We start from the raw sequence: 13,347 nt of genomic DNA, 5'->3' as shown, positions 1-13,347 counted from the left end.
GATGGATACAAACCAGTTCCCTTGTGGCGTATTTCTCTGGTTTGTATGTTGAGAAAACTTGTTGTACTAACATGTGCGCTTATTTTACTAAATAGTGCTCTCATTTTACTGAATTTAAACAAAAGCACAGTTCAGTAAAATGTGCACACTATTTTGGCTGGATTAGCTAGCCCAGCATTGGCCATTGACATGAATGGGGCCAAAGCTTCCTCCCTCTCTCCAGGACTATGTAATACCTCCATTGTCCTGAGAGTGGAATGGTGCCATTTAGTGTCATCTCATTTTAGTGCGGCAGATTAGTGAAATAATCGTTCACTTTGTGATACAAGCATCAGACTTGGCACACATTTCTTTGGGACCTACTTTATCCAAAAAGCACATTAGCCACGCAAAAAATCCAATATGGCCGCCATTTTCCAAGATGGCCACCACTGAAAGACATTATACTTGGTTTTTGACTTGGATTGGATAATCACATTTTGATGATCTTGATAACTAAATATAGGTAAAAGGGTCTGGACTTTCCAATTCTACGATAAAATGTCAAAGAATGTGTTAAATTGTGAAGATAGAAGCAATTAATGGGAAAAATAGCACATTTTAGTACTAATTTAGCATAATTAAATTGTTTTTTGTTAATAAAACATATGTTAGTTAGGTTATTTCAGCAGGGGCAGAGGGGCTAAGTAAGTGCATGTTCTTTTTTCAGTATAATATCATGATATATATATATATATATATATCATTTCAATACAATAGTGCAGATTGACAGGAAATTAGCAGGAAAGAGAGACAGGGCTGGATCGGGAAATGATCACTAGTTTAAACTGAACTTCAGTTGACAAGCTTCGACTTCTGACCCATGTGGAGTTTTCCGGAGTCGCTCAATGATGCAGGGAAAGACTCGGTCACCTGTACGTAAGTCTGACCCTTGGCGAAAGAAGTCAGTGTTGTTCTTTTAATTGGTTTGTAGAAGGACGCTTAATCACCCAAACCATTGAAAAAGTCTTTGAAAGAAACCTTACCTTTCTCAAGATGAGGGCCAACAAGCTCAGCGGCACTAGGGTGTGCAATGGCTTTTGACTCTAGCATGAGAAGATCTCTGGACTCCTCCTAAAAAGGGTTGCCCAGGTCCTTCATCACACCAAACAACTTCTGGACCTTGTCTGTGAAGGATTTTTGAGACCAGTTAGTATGTTCATGGTTTCGGATAACTTTACTAGCTACTTTGCCCTGAGATGCAGACTCATACTGAGAAACCAAATAACTAAACTCTGGTCCAGATACCATCCATCACATTAGGGCTGATGGGTTCTCAGTTACACCATCACCTTTGACAATTGCATTGGCCTGTTCATCGGAAAACTCTGTGGGTCTTGAGGACCACAAAGTTCCCTTGCTAAAATTCATTGGCCAACTGAGGATATGTTTGTTGTAAAGAGACCATGTCTCTAAGGTGTATGGAAAGCCATCTAGCATAGTTGACATTATTGTTTGCAAAGAAGAAGGGGATGAGTGCAGACAATGATTGACAATACAAAGTGAAGTTTGCTTCTCTGAAAGACCTGATCAAAGATTGCATTGACAGTCTCACGCAATCCAAACCACCAGCAGATCCATTACAATTTCGTTTATAGGACTTACCTTACCCCTGTGAAAATGCATCACATGAAAATAATCAATAGTCCTTTATGTACTTTCTGCCCATTAAAAGCTCAAGGTACATATCTCCATATGATCTGGGATTGCTCTCCTGTCCATCAGTTTTGGAACAACATTGCATCCAATCTATCTACCTTGATTAATAACACTGTACCTGTTACTATTAGTGTTTTGATTCTGAACGACCTGTCAGTCTTGAACGTCTCCAAAGTGCTGAAGCGTGCTGTATATGCTGGACTTACAGCTGCTAAGAAAATGGTTGCAACTCGCTGGAAACCACCTCATGATCTGTCTGTAATGACATGGACTCTACTTTTTCTTGGATGTCGCTATATGGAGCTCTCTACAGCTAATCAATGGAGCGTCAGAAAAGACACAAGACACTTGGCAAAATATTGCAGAATCTTTAAATTCTGTTGCTGTAGGCCTATGCTAATCCTTTCTGCTTTGGTTTGTGCATATCTGATATGTGTAATATTTGTCCCTCTATAAGTGTATAAGTGTTTTTTCTTTCCTTTTTTGTTTTGTCTGTGTGTTTGTGCTTGTCCATCGTTGTGTGCTTGTTTATGTTTTTGATATTGTGGTGTTTTTATGTCTCCCTCATTCCCGTCTTTCTTCTCTGTGTTTTTTGTCCTGGGACTCATTCCTATGTCTTGGGCATAATGTGTGTAATTAGAAATTATAATATGACAGTATGATGGTGTTTTATAACCCTGTGTGACATTACCTAATAAAAAACATTTGATCACAAAAAAAAAAGATTGCATTGACATCACAAGCTCCCAGAATTGAAACTGTGGACTCTTCATCTGCCTCTTCTCACACCAGTCTTCCCAACTTAAAGAAGTATGGCCTTGATTGATATTCGAGAGAGAGAATAAATGATTTTCGAGTGAGAAAGAGGATCAACGATATTCGAAAGTGAGCTTTGATAAATGATTTTCGAGTGCAGTCCAACTATTTCTGGACGCCATCTTGGAAACTAGCCTTGAAATAGATTTCTTTCTTTGCACCATTTATTTTGCCATGTTAAAATACATACAACTTGATGTCTAGATCATGTAAATACGCCCAGCCATTAAAGTTCTACAGCAAAAACTTACATCTAGTATTCATCTTGTACTTTGTCCCATAACAAACTAGCAACAGACTGCACAGTAACTCAAATTAACCCTTATCCCAGCATTAATCATTACTGTAAGTATTAACTTATAGCAAACCTAATAACCTAAATCTAATGTCCTGTTGCACTAGGCTAACACAAGTCCATGTCTTGCATTGTTGACCATAGCTAAAGTATTAACATTGTTGCCTTAATTTCCCAGTGGCTTGAACTCATATTGTCAAACAGCTGTCCTAAGTTGATTATGAACAATTAAATACCATTCTACCTAGTTACTTTAAGTCTTGTAAATATAAATGATTCATGTTGATTCATTGTTGGTATTGCAAATTGGTTCTGGTGTCTCAGCTCAAAGTATAACAGCAATAAATTAGAATGTGTGGTAAAGATCAATTGATTGATATGTGTATGTCTTTAACTGTCTACCATGTGACTATGCTTGCAAGAGTGAAAAGGTTATCGTGACCTGCTATTCCACTCTGAAAGAACACTTAAGACAGAAATGCCGTCCCAGACACAGATATTAAGACACACATAAACGAAAGCTCTGACATACTTTCTAAGAGATGCAGTTCCAGTCATCAGTCACAGCCATAAAGAAACATATTACACACACACACACACACACACACACACACACACACAGAGATCCACACTCATGCAAATAAATGCACACATGCACAACCAACCTTGTCTGCATGTGGCGCAACGCCAAGGACAGCTTGTAACCACTCTAATTCTGGAGACAATTTGGAACGATAACTATAAAGAGAACTATAATTGCGCTGGCCAATTTTCAAAACCCAATGTGCCAAAAAACCCTTGAGCCAAAAAGTTTGCCCACCCCTGTCTTATGGGGATCTGACCTTTCTTCAGGACCTTATCTCTCTTCCTCTGGTCCAGTTCTAGTGACTCTTTGGGCCGTAGTGACTCCAGAGAGAACAGGCTCGGCTTCGATAACGGTACCAGTAGGTTCCCCCGGCACAGGCCAAGGACCACGCCACAAATATCAGCAGCCACATGATGAGAGTCAAGCCTCTGGTCCAGAGGTGTACACTGTGACAAGCAGCAGAGGATTCCCAGACACACTGCAAACTTAAAGAAAATGGTGTGGGTCTGTTGTGGCCCAATATGTGGCAAAATATGTAGAGCAAGAAAGCACAAGAAAGATGCAGAGAGAGAGAAAGAGAGAGAGATAGAGAGATTGGAGGATGTTACATCAATTCCAAAAAATAAACAAATCAACACTAACTGAAATAAGAGAAATACTGTAGAGAAATAAAAGAAAATCAACTGAGAGAGAGAGAGAGAGAGAGAGAGAGAGAGACAAAGAGAGAGAGAGAGAGAGAGAGAGAGAGAACAGCAGTGATGAGAATGAAAAGGTTTCGGCTCATGAACAAAGGTTTCGGCGGCTCATGAACATGCCCCTAGACTGTAGCACTAGATGACTGGAAGCTCCAAATGTTGGCTGCTCAAGCTAGATAAAAATCGATTGTTTTCAGGTTTTTTCTGTACCGACACTACTCGTGACCTCATTTGGCCATAACTGTGTCAAGCAACTGTACTGTATAGGCTAACTTCATTATAGTTGATAAACAAATCTGCTTATCTTAATTGTGACTGGTTGTAAAACAGAAAGTGAACGTTGGCCCTTGGTCTGTGCAGTGGCTATCCTAAACCAACCAATACAGTACGTTCTCTTTTTTACCTTATGTAACAGTTGTGTATGGCAAAAGTATGGTGGCCCGGACAGATAAACAGGATTTGTTGACACCGTTTGTACTGAGGGTTTTGTATTTGTTGGTAGATTTTGAATTTATGTCATGACTATATATTTGTGTTGTGACTTAATGCATTGCATTCGTGTTGTGATTTTGCATTCATTTTGTGACTTTTGCATTCATGTTGTTACTTTTACGTTTGCGATGGGTGAACCCTAGACCGGTAATCACCTTAGTGGTGTGATCTCCTACTTCAGTGATACAGGGTATCCCATTAGGTAAACTAATTTGGTGCTGTCAAATGGCAAGTTCAACATTGTGCCGTGACCATTGGAATCAAAACAATGCCAAAAAGACATGTGGGGCATCAGGGCACAACGATTGATGGTATTGTAATTACATACAATGGTTTTTATTTACAACTTTATATTGGGGTGTATAAAATGTCTACAATCTGCCCCAGCCGTGGCGCAACTGGCTGGGGCACCTGCATTGTATGCCGGCGACCTGGGTTTGATTCCCACCCCGTGGTCCTTTCCAGATCCCACCTTGACTCTCTCTCCCCCTTAATTCCTGTCACTCTCCCTTATCCTGTTGCATTAAAGGCATAAAAAGCCCAAAAAATATATACTTTACAAAAAAAAATGTCTACACTCACATAATAAGTTTAAGACCCGAAGACCTGAAGGCACTGTGTGCCTTATTTTTCTAATCAGATAATACATTTAAGATAAAACAAAAACATGCAGACAACTTTAGGCTTCATACTTTAGTCTTACTTTTTACTGCAGTGCCATTAAGATAACAAAGCCACTAAAGAACAGCTAAAGAACAGCTACATGTAAAGAACAGCTTGGATAAAAGCAGTTGGACTAGGATGAGCTGCCCATTGGAGTGGGTTACTGTGTCAAGTCAAGTCAAGTCAAGTTTATTTATATAGCGCTCATGTAAAGTAGAAAAACTAACCACTAACTTTTCAGATTTAAAAATACTGGTTTCACTGCCCTTGCTAATCTAGCTTGTAAATGAAATAAAAGAATGAAAAAGAGTGGAAATTGCTAAAGTGATAGGTGAAGCAGGAGCAGTGTGAAATGTGCCCTACTCGCTTGAGTAGGAGGAGTGGAAAAGATCAGGCGTTATTTTCCTATCACACAGACGTCTTCCCCCAGGCCTGGAGCTACAGTGCAGTATATCTATTTTATTTTTGTTTCTTTATTTATTTTTCAATATTTTTTGTTACATTTGCATTGTGGGAAATCAAACTCCTTGAAACTTTAGTTGCCACTATGACCTGTTCTTCCATCCTACTTTAACCCTTCCATCCTGTTCGCACAATCCCAAAACAGTGGCCTGCCAGGCTGCCACAGTTACATCATAGTTAAGTCCAGTTAATTTGTGCCCAGGCCTACACACACACACACACACACACACACACACACACTTCATTGCAAGATTATAGAAAAACAAAGGTTCTGACAGCATAATGCAGTCCTACACACATACACACACACAGATAACTACAGTATACTGTATTACAGGAGCACAGAATTTGTAGTACCCAAGGATGGCTGGCAGGTGGCAGCAGGTGACCAGATTAGCTAACTAGCCAACACCAGTGGAGTCTTGTCTGTAAAGGGGATTCCCTGCCAAGAGGCCTACCCCCAGGCCTACCCAAGCTCTTTTCATCTAGTGACTGACTTTATTTTCCTGTCTACACAATGTCTCTGTGTATTGAGTTATTGAATTCATACACAGTACATTGAACTTAGTGGGATGACTATATCTGACTGTTATGGCATGTAGTCCAAATGGCAACATTACATGGTCTTACACATGGATTGGACTGATGATCCTTCAGGTGCAACCCCACTGGATATTCAGGTGTTTAGCTATGTATAAGTATAAGTATATATACTCTTTTGATACCGTGAGGGAAATTTGGTCTCTGCATTTATCCCAATCCGTGAATTAGTGGAACACACTCAGCACACAGTGAACACACAGTGAGGTGAAGCACACACTAATCCCGGCGCAGTGAGCTGCCTGCTACAACAGCAGCGCTCAGGGAGCAGTGAGGAGTTAGGTGCCTTGCTCAAGGGCACTTCAGCTGTTCCTACAGTACGTTCCTCCGTTCGAACCGGGAACCCTCCGGTTACAAGTCCGAAGCGCTAACCAGTAGGCCACGGCTGCCCCAAATGTGTGTTCATAGGTGTTCATATAGTACAGGTCATATAGTACAGGTCACTCACCTACATCAAATTCAAGTCTTTCTCAGTATAGGTGTGGCAGCATCGACCAGCTGTGTCCTGTTGTTCTGGCCAGTTCCAGTGTTATGGATGTGACAGCTGGTCTCATATTGGTAAACAAAATGCGGTAACACTTTACTTGACAGTATCGACATAAGAGTGACATGACACTGTCATGAACACATGACACTGTCATGACACATGAACTCTAACTCTAACCCTAATCCTAACCTCTAACCCTAATCCTAACCCTAACTTGTTATGACAAAAAACGGAATGACATTTAATGACAGAAGTGTTATGTCATAAACGTTTATGACTTGTTTATGACAGTGTCATGTCACTCTTATGTCAATACTGTCAAGTAAAGTGTAAACCAAAATGCCTTAGAGCATGGACAAGATTAGTATCAGTGAATTCATTTGCATAACTTTTAATGTAACCTCTGTTCTCTGAATACTGACAAATCCTCAAATTTCATATAATCATTACAACCTAAAAGCATATGACATTTTATCAGCTTTATGGACATGAAATCAAATAGACACACTTTTATGAGAGATTACAGGTTTTCTACAAACTCTATGAATTTATTTGTGTGTTTTTGAAACTATGCATCATTTTTGTAATACATTATGTTGGGAAAACCTGCTTTATGGATGGGGCGTTTTTACGTTATGGATGTGATGAGTCCTCCACAAACCACAAAAAACACATACTTGAGTAGTCTGTTTTGATATGAAACAAGTGAAATGATAATTATGAAAAACTAGCAATGAAATTATGGCTTCCTCAGTGTCCACTATTGATTATTCTGGATATTATGCTCTTGATTAGAACTCCATCAGTTGCTGTTATGACACAACCACCACCAAATACTATGATCAATTTTGTTAACTTTGTTCCTAGGATAAATCTAACTAAGTAAGTAGGCCAGTAGGCTATGCAAAATATGTCTATGCGGCCACGTGGTGGTGCACCATGATGTGGATAATGCAATTGTGTAGTAAGTTATCATGTATATTTCTATTATTGGCCATTTGAGTTCAAATTACTGTACGTGTGTAGTTGAACATTAAAATGTTATTTTGACTGCACCAGCATTCAAATAGGATTTGTTAAAGTTTTATTTTTTTATTTAATTTTGTTTTGATTTTTGGGCAATGATTCACGGGGTACCGAAACACCGGGGAACAAGACACTTGTTTCACTGTCCTAAGAGCACAGAGATAGAAGTGTGGAAAGAGTGTAGTACCCAAAGACAGCCAGAGGGTGGCAGCAGGTGACCTGATTGACTGACTAACCCACACTAGTGGAGGTGTGCCTATAAAGGGGATTCCCTGCACTCTATCACAGGACTACCACCATCTCCTTTCAACTGGTGAGTGACCTTCTTCCTCTGATCATACACTGTTCCTATTTAATGAGTTGTTGGTCTACATGGTCGTACACGTGGATTGGACTGTTGATTCTATTGCTGCAACCCCACTGGATGTTTAGGTGTTTAGCTATCCATTATGTGTTCATATAGTGCATGTACAATTCAGATCAGTAACCCACCAGTAGTAGGCCTACTCACCAACATCAAATTCAAAGCCTTTCTCCGTGAAGGTGTGGCAGCATCCACCAGCATTGTCATGTTGCTCTAGAACCAGCACCCTCTTCCCCTTTTTGGCCATACAAGCAGCGTGGAGTCAGGCCTCCGAGGCCGCTGCCGATGATGATGGCATCCAGGTTCTCAGGGATTCTCTCCCTACTGAAACCTACACGGAGGGAGACACATGAGCAATTGCAGTTGGCCTTGCAGATGTCTGACATTATGGTGATAAATGTCAAGACTCCATCAGTCTGGGTCTCGCTATTTTTACTGCTGTGTTTTCTGATATGAGAAGAAGGGAAGTAATTGTGAGAAAGACACAAAACCCCCTAAAACCCCCTTCCTTAGTTCATGCATACTGAAGGTTTATTGTAAAGAGAAGATATGGCTATTAAAGTCAAGAGTCATGACACTTGAGGCATCCTCTGAACTGAACAAGTATTCTTTCGGTATAATGCCAAAATGCTTTTATTATCAATTATTTATAGGCAACTAATTTCTCTCATTTCATGAATCCATTTGTGACCTGAGGTTATTGTATCAATGGACAGGAACCCCATGAGCTTTAAAACGATATCCTGGTCAAAGTCATATCTTAAATTGTTGTCAAGATAAAGCATTATGAATTAAGGTAAAGGGTAAAGGGTTAAGGCTGCCAGTCTTGAAGGTCTGTGTATAAAGTCAAATAAATTGCAACATATGCTAAGAACAAGCTAAGGCTGGCTGCTTGGAGTCCGCATCAACGCGGCCTAAGCATTTGTTAGCCTAGGCATTTGTCAGCAAAGCCTTTATATATCCATAGTAGTATAATAGTATTTCTGATATGTTGCTGATTGATTGAGCTGCATTCTGTGTATGAAAGATGCGATACAAATAAAGCTTATTTATTGTTAAGGTCTCCCGCCATTTTTTTCCAATAAAACAACTCTTGTCCTGACTATAACTTAATTAACGAAATTAGTTTTGAATGCCTCTTCTTTCATTTAACACCAAAAAAGAAAAATATAATATATAATATTTTCAATAGTTTTTGAAGTAATCGGCCTGTATCTCATTTTGTCAAATCGGGTTACATTTTGTGTCGCATAGTATTATATATATATATATATAGCATATATATACACAGACAAGGTCCTAAAATGAAATGAAAACCATTTACTGGTAATTAAACACTTTACTTGACAGTATCGACATATGATGTCGACTAAATTGTGCGCACTATTTACTGAATTGAGAGCACAATTTAGTAAAATGAATGCACTATTTAGTAAAACGTGCACAAAATTTAATAAAATGTGCACACAATTTCGTAAAATGAGCACACATTTTCTGGAGATATACCAAAAAATATCTTGCAATGACCCTCTAGGGTTCCGTAGACAACAGCTACTAAAGAAGACTCTATTAATGAGGAAAAGCATATTTGCTAATCTTTAAGTAATATTGAAAACATACTTAATAATGATGAATTAAGTTTTTGTTAATGCTTAACTAATATTTAACTAATGCTAAATAGTGTACCATTATTGTAAAGTGTTACTCCAAAACCTTTTGATTCAATTTTAGACATTCTTTAGACAGGAAAAATTCAAGATGGCTGATAACAAACAGTGAATAACCATAAAATGGCATATATTTGGCACATGCCTTATTGTGCCATTATGTTTTTGTCATGTAATATGCTACTAGCGATTTCAGGCCAAAAAAAGGCCCAAACATAAATTATCACATTCATCTAATCTTTCCTAACGATCCGCTAGGCAGCCTAGGCTCCAAGATCTGTTCACAAATACAATTGCTATCAACAAGGGTTGGCACCCATTCAAAGGCAAAATAAAGTGTTTCAACCAATAAACGACGAGATTATCTCTCACGTTTATGAGAGTTTTAATTGCATGGGAGGGAGGGGGAGGGAGTAGCAAGCTACTGTAGCTTTCTGTTTTGTTTGAACATCAACAGAAGTGACGTATCCCCGCTATCACTGATACAACCTTTAACACACAGAGAGATGTGCCAATCCAGTACTTAAAGAATAACGTTGCTATCACACATGGCATTATGTGTTCTTCTCATCTTGCAACCTAAAAATGGCACAAATGTAGCGTTTTATACAGGTCGCTCACCTTTCTTCAGCAGCTTGGTCCTCTTCTCCTGGTCTAGTTCTAGTGGATCATTGAGCCATAGCAACTCCAGAGAGAACAGGCTCGGCTTCCCAAACAGGTACCAGTAGGTTCCCCCGGCACAGGCCAAGGACCACGCCACAAACATCAGCAGCCACATGATGAGAGTCAAGCCTCTGGTCCAGAGATCCACACAGAAGACCAGTGACAAGCAGCTGAAGCTTCCAGGAGCCAAGGGAGAGATGCTGCAGAGTTCAGAAAGGAGGACTTTCTTCCTGATGAGGTTTAAATGGCCACCACAATAGACTAGTTAATACTGTAGGTTGAGGAAATAACAGTGATAGCAAGTATTTGAGCGTCTGAGAGACTGACACTCAGTGCAGGTCTTTTATATCAACCTTACACGCTCTGGGTGCTGTGGGAGAGGCTTGAGCGGCCGTATTATTTTATACAACACAAGATCCAACTAACACTGAATTCATACTGTAAAATGATTTGTGTGGAATTCCAAATGGCAATGGGGCAGTGATCAGATCAGATCAACTACATAATCTGGCTGGCTGGTTATTTGCCCTCATAGTCACAACAAGAACAGGAAAATTAACATAATCAAAAAATTGGAAGAAATCTGCTAAAAGAGGATCACAAAAACTCACAGAAGTGGGACATGTTCCACTTTCTGAAGGAACAAAAGACATGTTTGACCTGGTTGTTCTTCCCTCTATTTAGCACAGTCCTTCGTTTACTCTGGTAATAGTTGAAAACTGCTGTAATGTAGGTTAGTAGGCCTTACTCACTATGAGTATGAGACATGGTCTTATAGTAGTGGGAATTAACCTCAAAACAGTCCAGAATCATTATGAATAGAGCACCAAAACTTTTTGATTTATTTTGGACATTCAAGATGGTTGACAAAAAACACTGGAATAACCATAAAATTACATATATTTGGCACATGCCTTATGGTGCCATTGTGTTTTTGAAATGTAATACACTACTTCAAGAGGAAAACCACAAACCACAAAGGTTTCGTAATCAGACATAGGAAGTCCTTGGTTTTAACCTGTCAATCAAACTGTGGGCAGTTTGCAGGGAAACAAATCACATAATTCAGGTTGATCAAAACGAATGGACTTTGTCTCCTGATGTTTACCAACCTACACATCAAACTAGGCTCATTTTCTGGCATAGAAATGTCTTTCTGGAACACCATACGTTAACATTATAATTTACCTTTGTAAAGTAATTAAAATGACATTAATGGTAAAGTAATCATATACATGCATGAATGAAGATGTAGAAAAGCTTTTGTAATTGTTTAATTTTTTTGTTTTTATTTTTCATGTTATGAAATTAGCCTTTTATTTTTGTTGCCTCAGGGCAACATTAAGGGGGCCTTTTTGGTTACACTTTACAAAGTCAAAGTCAAAGTCAAAGTCAGCTTTATTGTCAATTTCTTCACATGTTCCAGACATACAAAGAGATCGAAATTACGTTTCTCACTATCCCACGGTGAAGACAAGACATATTTGACCAATTTTAAGTCCACAGACAAACATAACATTCAAGTAAACAAAAAAATAAGTAAATAAGTAAATAAGAGGGCACATATAATAATAATGAAAAAAATAGAGCAGCAAAATTTTGTTGAAATTGTTGCAGACAGTCAATAAAATACTAGTGCAAATACTGTAAAATACTATAAAATACTGTTTGACCTAAAATAATAAAGAAAGTGGCATAGTGGTGCAAGTTATGTAAGAGCAGCAGAAGTGTTGTGTTTTCAGGACAACAACACAAGTTGTAAAGTGTACAAGTGTGCAAGTGTTCAAGTGTGCAGGTGGAGTAGTGCAGGCGGCCATTGTGGGTCCAATGTCCAGGATGTTATGTAGCTGAGGGTGGAGGGGGAGAGGAGGGAGAGAGTTCAGCATCCTTACAGCTTGGTGTATGAAGCTGTTAGTGAGTCTGGTAGTCTTGGGCGCAGGCTTCTGTACCTCTTCCCAGAGGGCAGTAGATCAAACAGATTGTGGCGGGGTGACTTGCATCACTCACAATTTTTTAGTGCGCCTTCTTGGGGTGAGGTGGGTGGTGTAAATGTCCTTCAGGGAGGGAGTGAAGCACCAATGATCCTTCCAGCTGTGTTCACTATGCGCTGCAGGGCTTTCCTGTTGTATTCAGTGCAGCTTCCATACCACACAGCTGATACAGCTGGAGAGGATGCTCTCAATGGTGCCTCGGTAGAATGTGGTCATGATGGCTGGTGGAGCACTTGCTCGCCTGAGTTTTCCGCAGGAAGTACAGGCGGCGCTGAGCTCTCTTCGCCAGTGATGCAGTGTTGGTGGTCCAGGAGGTCTTCACTGATGTGCACCCCCAGAATTTGGTGCTGCTGGCTCTCTCCACCACAGCACCGTCGATGGTCAGTGGCAGGTGTTGGGTGTGACCTCTCCGGAAGTCAACAACAATCTCTTTGGTCTTGCTGGCGTTCAGCAGGAGGTTGTTGTCCCTGCACCACGTGGTCAGATGGTCGACCTCCAACCTGTATTGAGTCTAAAATTAAGCCCTTGGTGATGAGACCCACCAGAGTTGTGTCGTCAGCAAATTTCACTATGTGATTTGTTGCTGTAGGTTGCAGTGCAGTCATCGTCAGCAGGGTGAAGAAGCTTAGCGGACTGAGCCGCAGCCTTTGGGGGGCCCTATGCTCAGTGTGATGCTGCTTGAGGTATTGTTGCCAACACGTACTACTTGGGGCCTCTGACAGAGGAAGTCCAGTAGCCAGTTGCAGAGGTAGGTACTGAGTCCCTAGTTTGTCAAAGTTTGCAGATGAGTTGTTGTGGTATTATGGTGTTGAATGCAGAACTGAAGTCTATAAACAACAATC

General features: G+C 40.0%; 1 pseudogene; it reads right to left on the bottom strand.

Moving 5' to 3' along the window:
* The window catches only part of LOC125287989, a 60,322-nt pseudogene extending 49,184 nt beyond the window's left edge, over nucleotides 1-11,138 (bottom strand).
* Between the last annotated feature and the right edge of the window lie 2,209 nt (nucleotides 11,139-13,347).

Source organism: Alosa alosa, chromosome 22 (genome assembly GCF_017589495.1).
Source record: "Alosa alosa isolate M-15738 ecotype Scorff River chromosome 22, AALO_Geno_1.1, whole genome shotgun sequence".
NCBI lineage: Eukaryota > Metazoa > Chordata > Actinopteri > Clupeiformes > Clupeidae > Alosa > Alosa alosa.
Note: the sequence above shows the minus strand (reverse complement) of the source record. Positions and strands in the feature narration are given on the sequence as shown.